A 21,147-nucleotide genomic window follows, 5' to 3' on the forward strand; every position below is an offset into this window, starting at 1 on the left:
GAAGTCTCCTCTAACATTCAAGATCTCACCTGAATAAAACTCTTAAAAGATATTTCAGTGGTCCAGGAGGTGGATAAAGCATTGGACTCTCAAGCATGAGGTCCTGAGTTCAGTACCCGGCAGCACATGTACCAGGGTGATGCCTGGTTCTTTCTCTCTCCTCCTATGTTTCTCATTAATAAATAAATAAAATCATTTTAAAAAAAGAAATTTCAGCAGATTTATGGCTACAATGGTTAGAAAATTATGTACCCCCCCCTTTCACATCATGCATCAGTTGGTGGTTGCCAGGTACTTTTTAGAGCTTTGGCACCATTACATCAGTGTTTGATGAGTTACAGATCTTTTCTGGTCATGCAGAGTAATTAGGCCATGGGTTATACAAGCCTGTGTCCAGTGCAAACCTGGCATGCTTATATATCTTTTCTGGATATTCCCCCACACTTCTATATTCTCAGTACCCCCACACTCCTAGGAGGCAGAAGTTCACACCTGCCAAGCAGCTGGCAGAGTCTTGGGGCAGAATTTGGTCACATTCAAGTTCCAGAGGCAGCACTTTCACTGAGTCTTAGTGGCACAAGCATCTGGTCAACAGGCAGGACAGAAGAGTCTGCCCCCAATGCTTTTCATAACAACCGCATTTACTAAAGACACCACACACCATCATCCTGAAGGGATCTAGAATCATTTATCCTAGGCTTCTAACATCAGGATTGAGTCTGGGGTTGTCTGATTACACAAATCCACAAGGGTTAGATTCTCTTGTGTACTGTCCTCAACCCAGGGAGGGGTCCCTGTCCTGGGAATTCGGGGTTCCTACATAAGGATAGTAGGGCCTGGGAAAGAAAGAGTTGCCAAGGAGATGGCTTAAGGGTCAGACATAAAACTTGCATGCTTAAGGTTCAGTCCCTTTCACTACATATGCCAAATAGTGCTTTGCGTGCTCTCAACCTCAAAATAACAAACAAAGAAAAAAACCCGAGAGGTGTTTCAGTGGGAGAAGCACTAGATTTGTATGCATGAGGTCTCCAGTTCAAGCAGCAGCAGCAGTACATGTGACAGACTGCTGCTTTGGTTCTTCTCTTTCTCAGAAAAATAAATAAGTAAATAAAAAAATGGGGTAGAAGCAGAGAGACAGAGAGAGAGAGAGAGAGTTAAAGAGGTCACAGCACCAAAATATCCTTCAATGCATCAAGGGCCTAGCTTGAACCAAGTGAGCTACTATCCAAAAGAGCTATTTCACCAGCCTCATAATTAGATAAATAAATACATCTAGCTTTATAGCCTGGGAGGTGGCATAGCAGTAGAACTCGGGACTTACAAGCATGAGGGCCCATGTTCAAACCCCAACACCGCATATGGCAGAATGCTGTTCTGGCCTCTTCTTACTCTCTCTGTCTCCCTCTCATGAAATAGATAATGTAAATCTAAAAAACAGAAACAAACAAAAAAAAAAGTGAGCTATGTGGCCCTCAAAGCTACATAATGGTAGAATTCTGGAACTGGTGAGGAACCACTTCCTGGTTTGTAGGTTGCCTTTTTATTTTATTTTATTTTTGTCAGCAGGGTTTTGCTGTGAATTGGTGCCCACTTTGTTCCACCATCATTTCCAGCAGTCATTTTCATTTTCTTTCTTTGACAGAGAGTGAGAGACAAGGATAGAGAGGGAGAGATAGAGACATCTTTAGCACTGTTCCACTGCTTATAAAGCTTACCCATGCCTTGCAGGTGGGAAATGGAGATAATATGTGTGCTCTACTGAGAGCACTACCACCCAACCCCATGTAGACTGCATGTTTTCCCTGTGTTTCTTCTCTAAGAGCACTGATGGCATTCATAAGGGTTTGTTTCCACCTCCTCCAGGAAGCCCTCCCAACCCACTCCCAGTATCATTGCTTTGGGCATTAAGATTGAACACATGACTATGGGTGGGAACACAAATATTCAGTCTCTAAATGAATTTCTAGTAACTGACTAGAGGGAAGATCTGGTCAAATCTAAGGGCTCCCACTTAATGAATATTTTCTGCATAAGACAACCTTCTTATTTTTTCATTTTTTAAAGATTTTATTTGTTTATTCATGAGAAATAATAGGAGAGAGAGAGAGAGAGAGAGTACACGTGCTGCTGGGGATTGAACTTGGACCCTCATGCTTGAGAGTCCAAAGCCTTGTTCACTGCGCCACCTCCCAGACCACTCATTTTTTTTATTTGTGATTAATAGTAGGTTACAAGATTATAATATTACACCACATTCAGCACCAAAGTTCTGTGTCCCCACCCTCCCACCTCCCAAAGATAACCATCATAGTCCTCAAAAAGTCTTAAAAATAGATTGCTTGTTTCTGTTTGGTTTTTGTTTGTCTGTTTGTTTGTTTTTTTGCTGTTGTTACTTGAAAGTTCATATGTGTCAGTTCTCTAGATTCTACATATGAGTGAAATCATCTCCCCCCACCCCTGGGGCTCAGTGCTGGCACTGTGAATCCACTGCTCCTGGCGGCAATTTTTTTTCCATTTTATTGGATAGAACAGAGAAAAATTGAAAGTGGAGGGGGGAGATAGGGAAAGAGGCAGAGAGACACCTGCAGACCTGCTTCACCACTCCTGAAAAGACCACCCTGCAGGTGGGGAGCAGGGTCTTGAACCCGTGTCCTCATGCAGGCAGGTCCTTGAGCATCAATCGTACTATGTGCATTTAACTCAGTGTGTCACCACCTGGCCCCCCCTTAATTTACTTTGTTAAGTATAATTACCTCCAGTTCCATCTATTTTTGTCCCAAAGGACAAAATCTTTTTTCTTATTGCAGAGTATTAATCCATGGAATATAACTTCTTTAGCCATCATCTGTTAAAAAATAAACAAACAAACAAAAAACATCCTTTTTGATCCTCACAGCTGTCAAGCTAAAGCAAAAACTAGTAAAGTCATGGGTCCCTTGGAGACCTACTAGCATATTACTAAATGGAGACATCCAAATCTCATCTGCTCTATTATTACCTTTAGGTTCTTTATTATTAAACAATTTGTTCTGCTTTATATCTTACTGCTTTTTCAACCACCAAGTTGCAGATGCTACCATGATGCCAGCCTGACTTCCCTACACAGAGGACATCACCAGTGTGTCCTGGAACCCCACCTCCCTAGAGCCCCACCCCACTAGGGAGAGACAGAAAGATGCTGGGAGTATGGATTGATCTGCCAGTGACCATGTCCAGTGGAGAAACAATTACAGAAGTCAGACCTTCCACCTTCTGCACCCCATAATGATCCTGGGTCCATGCTCCCAGAGGGATAAAGAATAGAAAAACTTTCAAGAGAGGGGATGGTAGAAATTGTGTGAAGTTACACCCCTCTTGTCCTATGGTCTTGTTGATTTTTTATTTTATAAATAAATTTTTAAAAACATCATTTTTACAATGATGGCACCTAGTGACTGTTGCTTTCTCCCCAGACCTCACACAGCCCCTGTTTTCCTAAGAGTTCACCCTTTTCCTGGGAACCTTTTCGGGCAGGGTCACCTCGCCCAGTGCCTGGCACAATGTCTGGCACAGCACTATCCTTCCCTTCATCTTTGGTTCCCAAAGGAATGAATAAATCTGTGTATCAAGTTTATTAATTTATATCTAAGCTAATTCTGCAGAAAGCCAGGAAATAGTGCAGACCATTAAAGGCTAAACTTCTTATTAGAATTCTGCTCACTCAGAATTGGCTCAGCTACTCCCTCATCTCAGAATTCAAAGAGCTGTATCCAGACCAACTGAGAGAGAGAGAGAGAGAGAAAGAGAGAGGAAGAGAGGGAGAGAAGAGAAGAGAAAAGAAGAGAAGAGAAGAGAAGAGAAGAGAAGAGAAGAAAAGAAAAGAAAAAACCTTTAAGACAATACCAACACTGGATCTGAAGTCTGTTTTAAATGGTCAGGCAGCATCTTTGTTAAGCTTATTCGCTGGGTTGGTAGTGTGTGTGTGTGTGTGTGTGTGTGTGTGTGTGTGTGTGTGTGTGTGTTATGTTTGCTTATTCCTTAGCAATTCAAACTGAAATGTGGGAAATGCAATGATATCTAGGATGTATCTTAAAATCATTTGAAAAGAATATGTAGAGACACATACTGATGGGTAAACAAGATCAACAAAATACGGGCAATTTTTTAATGCTGAGTGATAAGGACATAAGAGTTCATTATACCAGGTCCTCTACTTTGGGACAAATTTTCTAGAAGGCTCATCTGGGAATGAAGGTCCTTTAGTCCAGTCTCCCATCTGCCAGGAAGGAGGGGAGGAAGGGAGGAAGGAAGGGATGTAAGGAGAAGGAAAGAGAAAGGCTAAGAATATGATGGGGGAGCTGAGTCATATTTAAAGTCACATTTGATTCCACTGCCTGGCAGATGTCCCAGGGCCTTGGGGGACAGCAGGCTGTCGGTGTGGGTGTGAAACAGTGAGCTAAACAGAGATTTAACAAATCAAACAAAGAGGAAGTAAGAGCAGTAAGAGCCAGCTGAGATGTAGGAGAGGCAGGTCATTTTTCCTGGGGGGCAGTAAAATGCCAGAGGAGCTAAAACCAGAGCCTTGAGCTCCGGCCTCCTGTCCTTGCTGGGCCTTGGGGAGCCCCAGGAAACCAAGGACCCACCCCCCCCCACCCCTGCCTTTTCCCTTCTCAAGAGAAATTGTGGTATAACCACTTTGAGTTAACAGGCTATAGAAAATCTACTGTTAGGGGAGAAAAGCCATTGGATCATTTGAGAAGGAAAATGAGGTGCCTGTCTTTTCCATTTTGAGTGATTAGAGAAGGAGGAGGAAGAGGAATAGGAGGAGAGGAAGAAGGAGAAGAAAGCATTATCCCTCACCCCATCTTCAGTTCTTTGGGGCTCTGGCTTGATTTCCCCACTGGCTTGTTTCAGATGCCTCCCTATGCACCTCCCACCCCACTCCTAGATTTCATACCCTCATCATAAATGTCTAGAGATTCTGAGCATGCAAGCCAAGGGACACTTCAGAAGGTTCTCAAGCTCATCTCTAAGAACAGCTAAGGCTCAGGCAGGGCCTTTCCTTTTTTTTTTTAATTTTTATTTATAGAATGGAAATATTGACAAGACCATAGGATGAGAGGGGTACAGTTCCACACAATTCCCACCCCCAGAACTCCGTATCCCATCTCGTCCCTTGATAGTTTCCCTATTCTTCATCCCTCTGTGAGTATAGACCCAGGGTCATTATGGGGTGCAGAAGGTGGAAAGTCTGGCTTCTGTAATTGCTTCCCTGCTGAACATGGGCATTGACAGGTTGACCCATACTCCCAGTCTCTCTCTTTCCCTAGTGGGGCAGGGCTCTGGGGAGGCAGGGCTCCAGGACACATTGGTGGGGCTGTCTGCCCAGGGAAATCAGGTTGGCATCATGGTAGCATCTGGAACCTGGTGGCTGAAAAAGAGTTAAGATATAAAGCAGAACAGATTGTTGAGTAATCATGAACCTAAAGGAAAGAATATTGCTGATGAAGATTTGAGGTCTCCACTTTGGAAAAAGCTAGTCTGTTTTAGGCATATTCCAAGGGGCCCATGACTTTACTAGTTTTTGCCTGAGCCTGAAATTTGATATGCAGGTGGATCCAAGTTATTGTCTGGAGAGATGGTGTCATAGTTGGAAAAGGGACTAGAAAGCTGAATCAGGGAAGAGAGTAGCTACCAAATATGGGAAAAGTATATAAATATTATTACTGTAAACCCCATAGATTTGATCTGGGGCCCATATTCAGCACAGGAGCCTATGTAACCTCTGCATCCCTATGGGTCTCGCATTCTGTGGTCACGGCTAGGAAAATTCCAGGTTGACCTAATCTCAAGACCCATCTTCCTCGAGTGGCAAGTAGAGGATGTTATCCAACCTCCCTTTGGAGAATAGAACAGTAGGCCAAGCCTTTCTTTCAAAGACCAGTGACACATCTCAGGCAGGTGTCCCCAAGGAACATCACAGATGAGTAAAAACAAAACAAAACAAAAACCCTTTCCTGATGTTACCTTGACTCTTGCGCCTGTTGTTATTCTTAGTGGTGGGGTTCTCCCCACATAATTCCTGAGGAACTGTCAACCCTTACAGGCTCACCCCAACTGTTTACAAAGTGTGTGTTGGGTGAGGGAACACTGGCATGTGTAGCACTAGTCTTAGGAAACAGAACTTTACAAAATAAGTAAAAAGATGAAAGGCAACTATTAAATAGTTTCATTCATATGTAGAATCTAGAGAACAGAAACACATGAGCTTGCAAAGAAAATGCAAAAACAAACAAAAATCCAGAAGCAAAGCTTTTTTTAAATATTAGTCTCTTTATTAATATATATATAATCATTATAAACTGGGTCTATCCTAAGGAAATCAGAGTAGGTGGACACCCCATTCATAACTCACTCCATTTCACAGAGACTAAAACTAATAGACAGCATGTCTGTAAGTACATTGATCTTTGATGTGATCTTTACCTGATTAACTAGAAAGGGCTAGAACAAGGAATCAGAAGATAACACATTAAGCATTCTTTTAACACATAAGCAACCATTATATGTAAGGCAAGACCCATAGATAGCTGTAAGGATTCAGCATGTAGACACCAGACAAAGAAATTACAAACAGGAGTAGAGACAAAGAACACAGAAGCAAACAGTTTCTAAGACTTAGTGAGAACTATGGTGGTTCTTATCTTTAGAATATGGAGGGTGGGGGAGTCGGGCGGTAGTGCAGCGGGTTAAGCGCACGTGGCGTGAAGTGCACGGCCGAGTTTAAAGATCCCGGTTCGAGTCCCTGGCTCCCCACTTGCAGGAGAGTCCCTTCACAAGCAGTGAGGCAGGTCTGCAGGTGTCTATCTTTCCCTCCCCCTCTGTCTTCCCCTCCTCTCTCCATTTCTCACTGCCCTATCCAACAACGATGACAACAAGAATAACTACAACAATAAAACAACAAGGGCAACAAAAGGGAATAAATAAATAAAGAATATTTTTTAAAAAGAAAATATAGTTCTAAAAAAATGAATATGAAGGGTGGGGGCACAGAACTTTGATAATTAAAAAAAAAAAAACTTTCCCAAAAGCTCACATCTGAAGATTGGAACCTGAACCACCCTTGAATTGTAATGGCCAGACTGGGTCTATAGCTATCTTTATCTGCCCAGCCCTGGCCTAGATCTTCAGCTGTTTTCTGTTTGCTCTTGCAAATCTTATTCCTTCCCACCACAGGGGAAGCTTTCAAGAAAGACACTTATTGGTCATGTTACTATCTTCAAGTTGAGGAGTGTGCAGTCTGAATTGGTTATGTGTACACACACACACACACACACACACACACACTCCTCACAGGCAACAATGATGTGTTTGTTTGCTTACTTGCTTGTTTTACCAGAGCATGGTTTAGCTCTGGCTTATGGTGGTGCAGGGAATTGAGCATGGGCCATTGGAGCCCTAGGCATGAGAATCTCTTTGATAATCATTATTTATGAAATAAATTGCATAAAATTTTATTTTAACTTTTCATTTATTTATTTATGAAAAGAGGAAGAGAACTAAGACATTACTTTGGCACATTTGATGTCAGGCTTGAACTCCTGACCTAATGTTTACAAGTCAAGCACTTTATTTTCTGTGCCACCTCCCCAGCTGTAAGGATGGTCCTTTGAGCCAATTTTATTTACCACTGTATCTGCAGTACTTTAGCCAGATCCTGGCAAAGAATTGATACAAAACAAATATTTGTTGGCTGAATGAGTATCTGGCTTCCAGAGCTCGTATGCACTTTGTATTTACACCATTAGGTTGAGGAACAAGAGGGAAAACATGTAAAGAGGCAGAATTATGGACCATCTGTCCACTGAGAAGATCCCCAGCCAGATAAGTTTACAAAAACCTTGCCATGTGGACAGGACTGGAGGAAACTGGAGACGAACGGTAAAATTCAGCAGATGGCAATCTTCGGCTTAGTCTCATAATAGGAGAGCCATAGGACAGCTTTGTGTGAGCAGAGTGGTGGTTCACATAGGTCTCACCTCCTGTCTCTTTCAAACTTATTCTGGGAATGGCTATGAGACAAGTTTTGCCCAAAGAATAGTGCCATGTTGACTCTGGGTATGGTTATGAGATAAACTCTGTCCAATGGGACAGTGTCATGCTGACTCTGAGTGTGGCTATTAGACACAGTCTGCCCAAAGGATGGCTGGAAAAATGCTGCACTCTAAGGCTTGTCCTCTCTCAGTGCTGGAAGTCTCCATCAAGGAGCATGCCCAGACAGACCGCCCAAAAGATGAACCACCACGTGGAGTTGGGATACGTCCCAGCTGTATCAAGCTTATTTTTTCCATTATCTTTGTTTATATATTGGATAAAGACAACCAGAAATCGAGAGAGGGAGGGAGACAGGGAGAGAGACACCTGCAACACTGCTTCACCACTTGTAAAACTTACCCCCAGCAAATGGGGATGGGGGCTTAAACTCAGATCCTTGTGCATTGTAACATGTGCACTCAACCAGGTGCACCACCACCCAGCCCCTTTGTTTGTTTTTTTTAACTTAGCTTTTGTTTTATATGTGTGATACCAGAGTATGTGCATGCACAAGGTCACTGCTCTAGGCCACTTTTTCATGCAAAGAGACAGGAAGAGACACTACAGCACCTCAGGTGCCATATCACCTCCTATGTGGTGGGTTTCAAGCATGCTTTAAATTTTTTAATTTATTTTTTAAAATATTTATTTATTCCCTTTTGTTGTCCTTGTCTTTTTATTGTTGTAGTTATTATTATTGTTGTTATTGATATGTCATCATTGTTGGATAGGACAGAGAAAAATAGAGAGAAGATGGGAAGACAGCGAGGGGAGAGAAAGATAGACACCTGCAGACTTGCTTCACTGCTTGTGAAGTGACTTTCTTGCAGGTGGGGAGCTGGGGGCTTGAACCCGGATTCTTATGCCTGTCCTTGCGCTTTGCACTACGTGCACTTAACCCACTATGCTACCACCTGACTCCCTTCCGCATGCTTTAAATTTTCTGATACTGGTTCAGAGAGCTATCTCTGTGAATTACACAACAGACTTTCATGCCTGAAGCTCAGAGATTCCGAGTTCAATACGCAGCACCACCATATGCCACAGATGAACAGGTGTCCTGCTGAGGAAAAAAAAAAAGTTTTTTCCTTTATCTGATAATTTAACATGCTGGGGCCTTATAGACAGAGAAGCGGCTGCTTCTCCCAAGGTTAAGTAGTTCTTCCAGATAGCCAGCAAGTCTCCAAGGAGTGCTTTCCTTCTTGTGGGGAGGCCTCTTCTCGGGCACAGACTCCTAGCAAACCCGCTCTGTTATACACCAGATGCTGGGGCCTAGAAGAATGTAACCTGAGGCAGCAGGGGTAGAGCCTTACAGGACTCACTCAGTGTCTGTTGCTAATGACACAACAAGAGATGACCCAGAGACCATGTTTTAGGAACGATCTGTTTATTGAGCAGCAAAGCAAGGTTTTTAAGGGATCATAGGAGGAAGTAACATGTATATTCCATATATAGTTTGGGAGAAAAGAGAGAGGTAAGGGGTTGGGAAAAGGTCAGAGCATTCTTAGCAAATGTTGAACAAGGGGCTTAATTGCTCAAAGCAATGAGGAAAATAGTGTTATCAATAACCAGCAGACAGAGAGGGGTCTCAAGGGCAGAGAGAAGATAGATCATGTAAGATTAAAGGACCGGAAGGGGTGGAGGAGTAAGGAGAATGTCCCTAGTTACAGTTTGACAGAGCAGAACAATGATATATGGGTCACATACAATCAAAGAAGGTAAACTTCTGGTAACCTCTGAATAAGAAAACCATCCGGTTTGTGATCAAGGAAGCAAGCTATGTATCAGGGGGCTCAGGGTTTTGTGAGGCTGAGAGACTGACAGGTGAACTGAAACCTGAAGGCCGTTTTCTCCCATGCTCAATCTCTTGTTAGAGAGAGACTAACAGGGTGACTGTACACCTCAGGCACCCATCTTTCAATGGGAGGTCCCACCACACTCAACGATATCCTCACAATTTCCCTACAAAGGAGTATGCCTTATAAATGCAAACCAATCAGTCCTGAGCTGAGGTCTCTAGCCACCTCTTCTAGACAACTAGAAGCAGCTCTTGTGCCTCAGGGCCTTCTGAAATGATTCAGTTCAAGTCTTTTTGCCCTGCTTTGTCTCTTCCATGTGGTTGTACCAGAACTCAAACTATGTCGACAAAAACTCATGATATCCCAACTCTGTTTCCACCGACACTGGAGTAATTCTTGGGTGGTGGCAAAAGTGGTCACCAAAAACTCCAGGCTCATAACTATCTAGTTTGACAAGTCAGGAAATGTAGTTGCAGTCTAGTGATTTCAAGTCCTAGGGCTGACTCTAATTGTCCCAGATCACATGACTCTTGCTGAACCAATCACCGTGGATGCAGTAATATGACTGGTCAGATCTGAGTCATCCCAAAGACTGGGGAAGGGGTTATTCTCACTTGGAATGAGGATGGGGAAAGAATAGCTTCCCAAAGAAAAGGAACATCCTATGACCATAAAATAGAGAAGAGTGAATTCCAAGAAGGCAGAAATAACAGATGACCCTTCAGGAATGCCTGAGCTTCTCTTTCTTCACTCATCTGATTCCTGACAGATTTCCAGAGCCTGGATCCAGTCTGGGTTTCTTTCTGAGAGGAAAGAGAAGAAACTCAAGTTGACCCCTTTTTGTACTAAGAACCCAAACTAATTCTGATCGACTCTTAGCTTTCACACACAACCTCAAATAAAACAACAACAACAATAATAATAATAATGTTTGGGGTCAATGAGATAACTCACCTGGTCGGGTGCCTGCTTTGTCATACACATAACCCAGGTTCAAGCCCCCATGGTACAGATGGGAGTACTACAGCACTGGAACAAGCGTCAGTGCTTTGTTGTTTCTCCCTCTCTCTATCTCATGTTCTATCTGCCTAGAGTGGTAAAGGCCCTAGAGAGAAAAGAAGGGAGGGAGGAAGAGAGGAAGGAAGGAAAAAAGGAGAGGGCAAGAAATGGAGAAAGGAAACAAAGAGAAGGAAAGAAAGGAAAAAGTAAAGAAAGAAGGAAAGGAGGAAGGAAGATGGACACCCTGACTTGCAAGCAGGTAAAACAATTGTCCTTGGCTTTGAGAGCTTTTCCTGATTAGATTGGGGAGCATTTTTTGTTGTGAGTTAAACTGTATTGGACCTTAGTATGAAATCACCCAAAGTCATTGCTCTTGTTGGGATTACTTTATTGGTCTCTTGGCTATGTCTTGGGGTCACTTTTTTCCATTAGTAAAATTGGCTTCTTTTTCCCCCTCCCTAATAGTGGAACTCCTGCCACTGACACTTTATGCCATGAGTCATGGCTGACTTGGATGCCTTACAATACGTACGATGACCATAATGTACAGTGGGATATTATCTCATCTTCTAGAGAGGACTTTCACACATTTTATTGTACTTTGTCCTCACAGAAACAAAGGCGGTCTTGGGTTCACTTACTTTAAATATGGAAACATACTTAGAAAGATGAAGTGATTGGTCACAGTTTTTCTGCCTTGGGCAGAAGGAAAACAGAGGCAAGGAATAAACAGGCATTTGTTCAAGTTTCATTTATTTAACAAGACTATATATATATCACAGCACTGAAGATTCCTTCATTGCAGTGGGGGTCAGGCTTGAACCTGGGTCCTGCACATGGTAAAGTAGCACACTGTCCTAGTGAGTTATTTCACCAGCCCAAGACTGACCTATTTTAATTTTTGCCAATAGGATTATAAATGGAGCTCAGTGCCTGCACAACGAAGTCACTGTTTCTAGTGGCCATTTTCTTCCCTTTGTCCCCCTTCCATAAAAACAGAAAGAAATTGGTAATGGGAGAAAGAGACGCCTGCAACACCATGCCACCACTTAAGAAGTTTCCCCTCTACAGGGAAGGCATGTGGGTTTGAACCCAGATCCTTGTGCATGGTAATGTGTGCACTCTACCAGGTGCACCACAGACCAGCCACTGAGATGGGTCTTTTACCATTGCAAAAATAGTCAGGTTTGAAGTAATTTAAACCTGGGATGATTAGTGTGTAAGGTCACAGGTCAGTGAAATGTCATCAGAAAATGTTGAAAAGAGAAAAAGTAAGTTGTTTAGAGTGAGGCATGGAGTGCACAAGTCTAGGAGAGATTCAACTGCTGGTGTTGGGACTGGGAAGTTATTCCTGGAGACTGGCTTCCTCAGAGCCCTGCCCCACTAGGGAAAGAGAGAGAGAGACAGGTTGGGAGTATGCATTGACCTGCCAATACCCATATTCAGCGGGGAAGCAATTACAGAAGCCAGACCTTCCACCTTCTGCACCCCATAATGATCCTGGGTCCATACTCCCAGAGGGACAAAGAATAGGAAAGCTATCAGGGGAGGGGATGGGATACAGAGTTCTGTTGGTGGGAATTGTGTGGAGTTGTACCCCTCTTATCCTATGTTTTTGTCAGTGTTTCCTTTTTATAAATAAAAATAAATAAACAAATAAATAAATAAATAAATGGAATAGTCACCAAGGGAGGTGAAGCAGAAGCTCACAGCCTAGATGCTCTCAGTAAGGGTCATTTGAATAAGCAGAAAGCTGCCACATACACACACCCTGTTCCAAACACAGGCACCCAGGTAAAAAGAGACTGACCTGTTCCAAACACAGGCAACCAGGTAAAAAGAGAGCAGAGCAGACTGTTAACTGAAAGTCCTGGGTAGCTCCCACTTCTCTTTCCTGTAGTTGGTCAGTTCATATTTGTTCAGTGCTACATGACTCACACAGCAACGGTGGGCATCATTCACTGGGCCAGAGTCACAGTGCTCTTGACACAGAGGCTTCTGGGAAAAAATAGATTTGTACTTGTTTATGCCATCAGCCAGACAAAAAGGCATTGCCATTATTATATAATTATATTATTATTAAATAATAACTATATTATTATTTATCCTATGCCATAGTAAGGGCTAAATCCTCAGCATTAAGGTCAGTTTGCGGAGTGCAGACTACAGTAACTCAGGAGGTCCAAAACACAAACACAGGAGACAGCCACCATTGCTAGAGTCCAGCCAATATGCCAACACTTCCGGTCACCCCACCACCACAACCACCAGCAGCTCCTGAAAGAACAGTTCTTGACTCAGGAAAAACACCCAGGAGACCACACTATGATTCAGTCTTGCCCTGGTCCTCCTCCAAGTGACCCAGCTCCCTTCTCCACCAAGGGGCTGGAAGCTGGGCCTTAGGCAGGACTGGGACTTGGGCCACAGATAGGGAGGTGTCAGGGCACAGAGAAAACATCCCTACCCCTTTGGGGGAATTCTTGGGCTGGAAGAGCAAACAAATTAACATCAGATAGTTTAGTAAGAAGAAAAAAAAAGTACATTGAACAACATCCAGGTGGAAATTTTATGTGACTGAAAATTCTAAAGCAACTGGAGCAAACTAATATCATATTAGTTCATATCCTGAGCTGAAGAAAGAGATTGGTGGGGGGGGGGCAGTAGCACAGCGGGTTAAACACACATGGTGCTGAGCACAAAAACTGGCATAAGGATCCCAGTTTGAGCCCCCGGCTCCTCACCTACAGGGGGCTCACTTCACAAGCAGTGAAGCAAATCTGCTGCTGTCTATCTTTCTCTCCCCCTCTCTATTTTCCCCATCTCTCTCAATTTCTGTCTGTCCTATCTAACAACAACAATAATAATAACAACAACGATAAACAACTAGGGCAAGAAAAGGAAAAAAAAAGAATGGGGTTTGGGGTCTGAGGCATCAAAAAGAAAGAAGGAATCTCATATGTCCAGGAGGGAGTGATATCATAGGATTCTAGCAATTTGCTCTGTCTCAAGAGAAGTTTCCCTGAGAAATAGGTTGTTTCTGGAAGTGTCCTGAAATCTAGACAATTGTATTCTTTAATGCAGTGGTAATAGTTTCTCTCAAGGCCCAAGGGCCTTGACTAACCTTGGTCCCACATACCAAGGAGACACTCACAGAAAAAATCTGCTCTGGCCATCTTGGAAAAAGTTCATCTGAACGTTTTGCATAGATGAGGGAGATTCTGCGATTGTAGAACTTGGAATACTGGAGAAAGCCCAGACTAAAGAAATTGCAGTCTGGTCTTCTGGGAGCTTCCCCCACCCACCTCCTTGCCTTTTCCCTTGTGCCTGTTCTCCCAGCTGAAAACGTTGATCTAAGAGACAGTTGGCAGTCTTTCTTTCTTTTAGTATTTTTAATTTATTATCTTTATTTATTGGATAAAGACAGCCAGAAATTGAGATGGGAGGGGGAGATAGAGAGGGAAAGAGACACTTACAACACTGCTACACCATTCGTGAAGCTTTTCTCCTGCAGGTGGGGACCAGGGACTTGAACCTGGGTCCTTGCACCTGGGTCCTTGCACATTGTAACATGTGCCCTCAACTAGGTGCACCACCACCCAGCCCCAGCTGGCTGGCTTTCTTGGCCTCCACAGATGCATAGGTTCGGCTCCTTATCAAAGAAAAGGAATCCAGGGGGTGGAAGGTAGCTCACCCAGCACTTTGCCATTCAGGCCTCAGCACCACATAGAAGCACTATGGATGGCACCATGGTTTCTCTGTGGATGGTGGAGAGTGCTGTAGTGTCTCTTCCTCTCTCTCTCTCTCTCTCTCTCTCTTCTTGAATGAATGAATGAATGAAACACAGTCTGCTGAGGCCACTCACAATGCCACCATGCATGTGTGAGGCTTTTGGTTTATTCTCAGGTAAAGCAGAAAATAAAAACAAAAGAATGCAGTGGGCTAAATGTTGTCATGGAATGGAGATTCTCTAGGAACCTCCCTAGCTGCCCCCCTCCCTCAATTTCTTGTTCAGTCCTGGAGACATCCAGGTAATGCTTCTCATTCAGATACAACCTGCATTCTCAGCAGACCACAAGATAATGAAAATAGTGCCTCCTCTAAGAGGGGGTCTGCTGCCCACCCCTCAACCCTGTCTCCAGGACACAAAGAGCTGGGCAGGACAAAGTACCCAGAAGAAAAGTAATCCCATCTCGGAAGCACCTAGAAAGCCCCACTCTGTGTCGGTCCTCAACACTGGGGTTGTTGTATATCAAAGTCCTTCCCTGGTATGGACCTAAGCTGAACAGGATGGAGCTTGTCAAAGCCTGCTCTGGCCAGAAGAGAAGTGCCCAGTCACCTAACCTCCCTCCAGGCTGGGCGCAAGGCTTCCTAGGAAGATCGGTCTATGTAATGCAGGGAGGGTTCTATTCTAGAAGCTTCTGCCAGGAAGCAGGAAAAAATAAAATAGCAGATACCAGAAGCTCATCCATCTGAAAGGACTTGTTTTTCTCCCCTGGGGAAAAAAAGAAAACCCAATCATACCTTCTCCCAGTCGGAATATCAGCAACCTGCCTTCCATAAAAGGGGGGGTTGGGAAGAGAAGGGGGTGAAAAAGCCAGAATTAATCAGATGACATCACTCTGGAAGCCTACTGCCTCCCAGCACCAATCTTTTATGAAAAGCCCCATATGGGAAGCTACAAATTCAATTTGTCTTGTCTAGAGGGGAAAAAAATGAGTCTTAAATATGTTGAATCAAAACTGATATCTTATGCACCAGACATGAATGATCCAAAACAAATGCCTTGGAAGAAAAAATTAGCCTGAAACGTTCATCAAGTATTCAGATTGCCAAAGAGTAGGGAACTGGTGCCACAACCCAAGCACAGAATGTCCACACTGGACACCCACATGGCCCAGACTGGGCCCCCAAGGACCAGGTGCTTGAATCAGAGCCCTGCTTCCAGAAGGTTCATGGCCCCCGGGTCACTTTCCTCCTTCACGCTTTCCACACTACCTGCCTCCCCAGAATTTGTGGCTTCAATGCCTCCCTGCTGTACTGGGCTCCCAAGACCTAAACAACTTGGGTCTACAGTGTAAAGTGGGCCTGGCTAGGGCAAAATAAATAGAAAGGACCAGAGAGAGAGTATATAAGCCCAGTCCCATGGGTTTCTTAAGTTCAATGCCATGAAAAACATCAATTTGGCACCAAAGTAAAAACCCTGTGGTGAGGGGGAGGGTGGACATGTGGCTTCCTGGGCTGGCAGGGGGGGGGGGGATAGGACACAGTCTTTTGGTGGTGGGAATGGCATCTATGAACACTCCTATTAAAGTGTAGTCATATAAATCACTATTTAATTAATATGAGAGGGGGAAAAATTGATTGTATGTCTCAAACTTTTTAAAACACAGACTGAGACTTTTTAACATATAGGCTGAGTCTTTGATATGCGGACTCTCTCAAAAGCCTAGACCAGGTAGATCAGAAGCAACTGGTGGCACAGCTATATACAAGATACTGGGTACTATACAGCAAACCCTAACAAAGGGACTTTTCAAAGTTAACCCAATTACCAAATAATATGATGATAACAATAACTATCCATTGTCTTCTTGAACCCTAATACAGCAAGAAACTCATATTTCCACTATAGAGCCTATATTTCCCCCAGTCCTTGAGCCTTAGGGTAGGGCCCACTTTCCCACATGCTTCTCCCAATTCATATCAAATAATATTGCATCCGCCAGTTGCAACCTAATCAGCGCAATGAGTGCCACCTCAACATGCTTCAGCTCAGACTGCGTCCAGAGACTTCAAGTGTGGAATGACAACCCTTCAGCTTCATTACTCAGGTGAGACCTTTCCTTTCATAGTATTCTCTAATTCCATCCCACGTGGTTCACTTCCTAACAAAGTCCCAAAATCTAGATATAGACCAGGTTCCGTGAGATAGAGCATATGTTCACATATATCCATAAACTAGGGCAAAATATATACCTGAAAACAGAAGTACACTAGAGTTTGCAGTGAGTACCCCCCAACACTTCATCTCCACTATTCCAACCTTTGGGTCCATGATTGCTCAACAATTTGTTTGGCTTTGTATGTTAACTCTCATTTCAGCCACCAGGTTCCAGATGCCATCAGGATGCCGGCCAGGCTTCCCTGGACTGAAGACCCCACCAATGTGTCCTGGAGCTCCGCTTCCCCAGAGACCCATCCTACTAGGGAAAGAGAGAGGCAGACTGGGAGTATGGATTGACCAGTCAACGCCCATGTTCAGTGGGGAAGCAATTACAGAAGCCAGACCTTCCACCTTCTGCATCCCACAATGACCCTGGGTCCATGTTCCCAGAGGGATAAAGAATGGGAAAGCTATCAGAGGAGGGGATGGGATATGGAGATTGGGTGGTGGGAATTGTGTGGAGTTGTACCCCTCCTATCCTATGGTTTTGTTAATGTCTCCTTTCTTAAATAAAATAAAATAAAATAAAATAAAGCATCAATTTACAGCCATTGAGAAGTGACTCAGAAGTGTTCGATTCCTTGTTCTGCATAACAAGAAACAAAACAGAGCATCAGAACAGTAGTGCTCTGCTCTCTTTCTTTCTCCCTCTCTAAGGAATCATAAAATTAACTAAGGCAATCTTTTTTATATCATTTTATTGGGTAGTTAATGGTTTACAGTACAGTTGTGGACACATGGGTACTCACCTCCCCATGATAGGTATCTGCAGAAGACTCTGAGCCCCAACTTAGGTCCTTTTCCACCACCATATTTCCACTATAGAGCCTATATTTCCCCCAGTCCTTGAGCCTTAGGGTAGGGATGGAGAGAGCACTAGGACACCAGTGCTCTCTCCATCCCTCCCTGCCCCCTCCTTCCCCAGAGCCCTTTTCTTTGCCACAATACAGCAGGCCCAGTTCAAGTTTCCCTTTGATTTCCCTTTCTACCCTTATTTCTTAAGTTCTACCTATAAGTGAGATCATCTGGTATTTGTCCTTCTATTTTTGGATGTTAGGCTTCTCTCACTTAACAAGATTCCTTCAAGTTCCATCCAAGATGAGGCAAAAAAGATGACTTCATCATTTTTAACAGCAGAGTAGTGTATATAGACATTGTGTATATAGACTGTGGGGTTGGAGGGGGGCCCTAAATATTGAGAGCAGCTGTTGGCCCAAGGCCAATTGTTCCTTGTTTCGTGTGGATACTTCCACCTGTGCCCACCCTGTGATAACTATAAAAAGGTGGGACTAGAAGTGATAGAGGCTACAGACTCTCCCTTTGCTTGGACAGGTGTCGGTGGCCTAAGCTTCAGCTTCCTAATAAAGGCTCTTGCTATTTCATGTGATTCTGATCTTCTTTGAGTGAGATCGGGCCTCAAACTTCTGGGCATAACACATGGGGGCTCATCCGGGATCCCCATCTCACTAAAAGAACGCCAGCTTCACTGAGCCTTCAGGACTGGCCAAATTTCAGGTATCTGTAGCGAGAGACCCTTGGAGTTGAAGGCGGACACATTGGGCGGCTCTGGGTCCAGGGTCCTGGGAGACGTCTCAACCCCTGCTGTAGGGGATTGGATCCCCCTCGCAAATTTGGAAGGGGAGAGTGGGTCACGCCCACGAAGCAGAGAAAAGCTGTCCTCCCATCTGTAGGGAAGCAGCAGCAAGAAGCCATCCTCCCATGTGTAGGGAAGTGGCAGCGAGAGGCTGTCCTCCCATCTGTAGGGAAGCAGCAGCAAGAGGCCATCCTCCCATCTGTAGGGAAGTGGCAAGAGGCTGTCCTCCCATTTGTTGGTTCAGAGTGTTGGCGGCTGGGCCGCTGGAGTTTCCTTTGAGTATGTTGTCTCTGTATTTTCTTTATGTGAGTTGTCTCTGTATTTTCTTTGTGTGTGTTGTCTCTATCAGTTTTATGTTTAGGTCCAAAGTCAGGAGTCAGGTTATTTCGACTCCTCTGTCTATGATCCTGAATCATTTTAGAAAATTTAAATACAGAGCTCATAAATTGGATCTGGAGGTAAAACAAGACCGGATGATCACTTATTGCCAAAATAAGTGGCCAGCTTTCTCTATCAATTGGCCTCCAGAAGGAACCTGGGACCTGCCTATTATCTATGCCACCAAAGATGTCATCTTAGGACATCCAGGACACCCGGACCAGATTTCTTAGATCCTTACTTGGCAGGATCTGGTAGAGAATCCCCCATATTGGCTAAAACTTTTTCTTCCACCACAGGGTTCGCGACCTACCGTTCTTTGAAGGATTTTTGTCGTCGACTTGCTGCCCCCCTCTGAGCCCCCTCTCACTCCTCTCACTTCCCCCTCCTACCCTATTCTCCAAGGTGGTCCCAAAGAAGACCTCTTAGAGTATCCTCCTCCCTACCAACCTCAACCTCCCCCAGTCCCACAGGAACCCCCGACAGCAGGCCAGGACTTTCAGAGCCCTCCTCATACAAGAGCCCATACAGACCAGAGAACCCCTGATTCGTTGGTCCTGCCCCTTCAGGCCCTAGGATCCCCAAATAAGAATGGCGAACAATTAATGCAGTATTGGCTGTTTTCCACTAGTGACCTTTATAATTAGAAAATACAGAACCCTAGGTTTTCAGAAAAACCAGTAGCACTCATTGATTTATTAGATTCTGTTGTTTTCACTCATCAGCCGACCTGGGATGACTGCCAGAAGCTTTTACAGATTCTTTTTACCACAGAGAAAAGAGAAAGGATCCTCTTGGAAGCCAGAAAACGTGTGCCTGGGGCAGATGGGAACCCCACCTTACACCCAGCCCTGATAGATGCTGGTTTCCCTCTGATAAGACCCACCTGGGATTTTAACTCACCTGAAGGTAAGGAGAAGCTACGGGTCTATCGCCAGGCTCTGGTGGGTGGTCTTCAGGCAGCGGCACGCCAACCCACTAATCTGGCCAAGGTTAGTAGTGTGCAACAAGAAAAGACAGAAACCCCAGCTGCTTTCTTAGAAAGAATTATGGAGGCATATCAAATGTTTACTCCCCTAGATCCAGAAGCTCCAGAAAATAAGTCAACAGTAATTGTAACTTTTATAAATCAAGCTGCCCCTGATATCTGAAAAAAACTTCCGGAAATAGATAAATTAGCAGATAAGTCTTTACAGGAACTACTGGCAGTAGTGGATAAAGTCTTTAACAACCGAGAAACACCTGAAGAACGCCAGTTACGGACAATAATACCAGACCAGGTGCCTACTGAGAGATAGACTTCACTGAGGTGAAACCTGGAAAATATGAGGTCAGACTTGTTCACTGATATTAATGATCAGAACCTGCTTGCCTCTTTACAGATAATAGCTCAAGTCCAAAAGCATATGTGGCCAAGACTGAGAGCAATATATGAAGCTGCACCCCCTCCAAACCCTCATCCCTTCCAGCCGGGAGACTCGGTCTTGGTGAGACGCCATCAAAAAGAGACACTTGAGCCCCGGTGGAAAGGACCATACACTGTCATCTTGGCCACCCCCACAGCCCTGAAGGTGGATGGTATCGGCTTGTGGATCCACCACTTCCACGTTCGTGCAGCAGAGACAGAAGAGTTCAAGACCAGATGGCAACTCAAGTCTGTTCCCAAACACCCACTCAAGCTCCGGTTGGTCTGCTCATGACTCTATAGACTCTTTCTCTCCTGGTGACTCTGATCTTCGTTCCTGCTACTACTGCTCCTCATGCCCCATTGATACCGGGACAGTAGTTAGAAACAGAGATTGGCCCAAGATTGGGCCCTAAAAGTTACAAAAAGACAAGGGGGGAATGTGGGGTTGGAGGGGGGCCCCAAATATTGAGAGCAGCTGTTGGCCCAAGGCCAATTGTTCCTTGTTTTGTGTGAATACTTCCACCTGTGCCCACCCTGTGATAACTATAAAAAGGTGGAACAAGAAGTGATCGGGGTCGCAGACTCTCCCTTTGCTTGGAAGGGTGTCAGCGGCCTAAGCTTCAGCTTCCTAATAAAGGCTCTTGCTATTGCATGTGATTCTGATCTTCTTTGAGTGAGATCAGAACTTGAACATCTGGGCATAACATAGACCACAATTTTCTTAGCCATTCATTTGTCATTAGATATTTGGGTTGCTTCTAAGTTTTTACTGACAAGAATGAGACTTTTTTTTAATGTTTATTTATTTTCTCTTTTGTTGCTCTTGTTGTTTTTCATTGTTGTTGTAGTTATTATTGTTCTTGTTATTGATGTCGCCGTTGTTAGATAAGACAGAGAGAAATGGAGATAGACTCCTCTATCTGAGGCTCCCAGATTCCAGGTTCTATCCCCA

General features: G+C 44.1%; 1 long non-coding RNA gene across 1 annotated transcript; it reads left to right on the plus strand.

The window, feature by feature from the left end:
- The first annotated feature begins 19,521 nt into the window (after positions 1-19,521).
- On the plus strand, positions 19,522-20,852 carry LOC132539794 (uncharacterized). Its single transcript, XR_009551088.1, has 2 exons — positions 19,522-19,696; positions 20,170-20,852. It is a non-coding gene; the product is annotated as an uncharacterized LOC132539794 (long non-coding RNA).
- Positions 20,853-21,147: the final 295 nt, after the last annotated feature.

This window comes from Erinaceus europaeus, chromosome 8, assembly GCF_950295315.1.
Source record: "Erinaceus europaeus chromosome 8, mEriEur2.1, whole genome shotgun sequence".
Lineage (NCBI taxonomy): Eukaryota > Metazoa > Chordata > Mammalia > Eulipotyphla > Erinaceidae > Erinaceus > Erinaceus europaeus.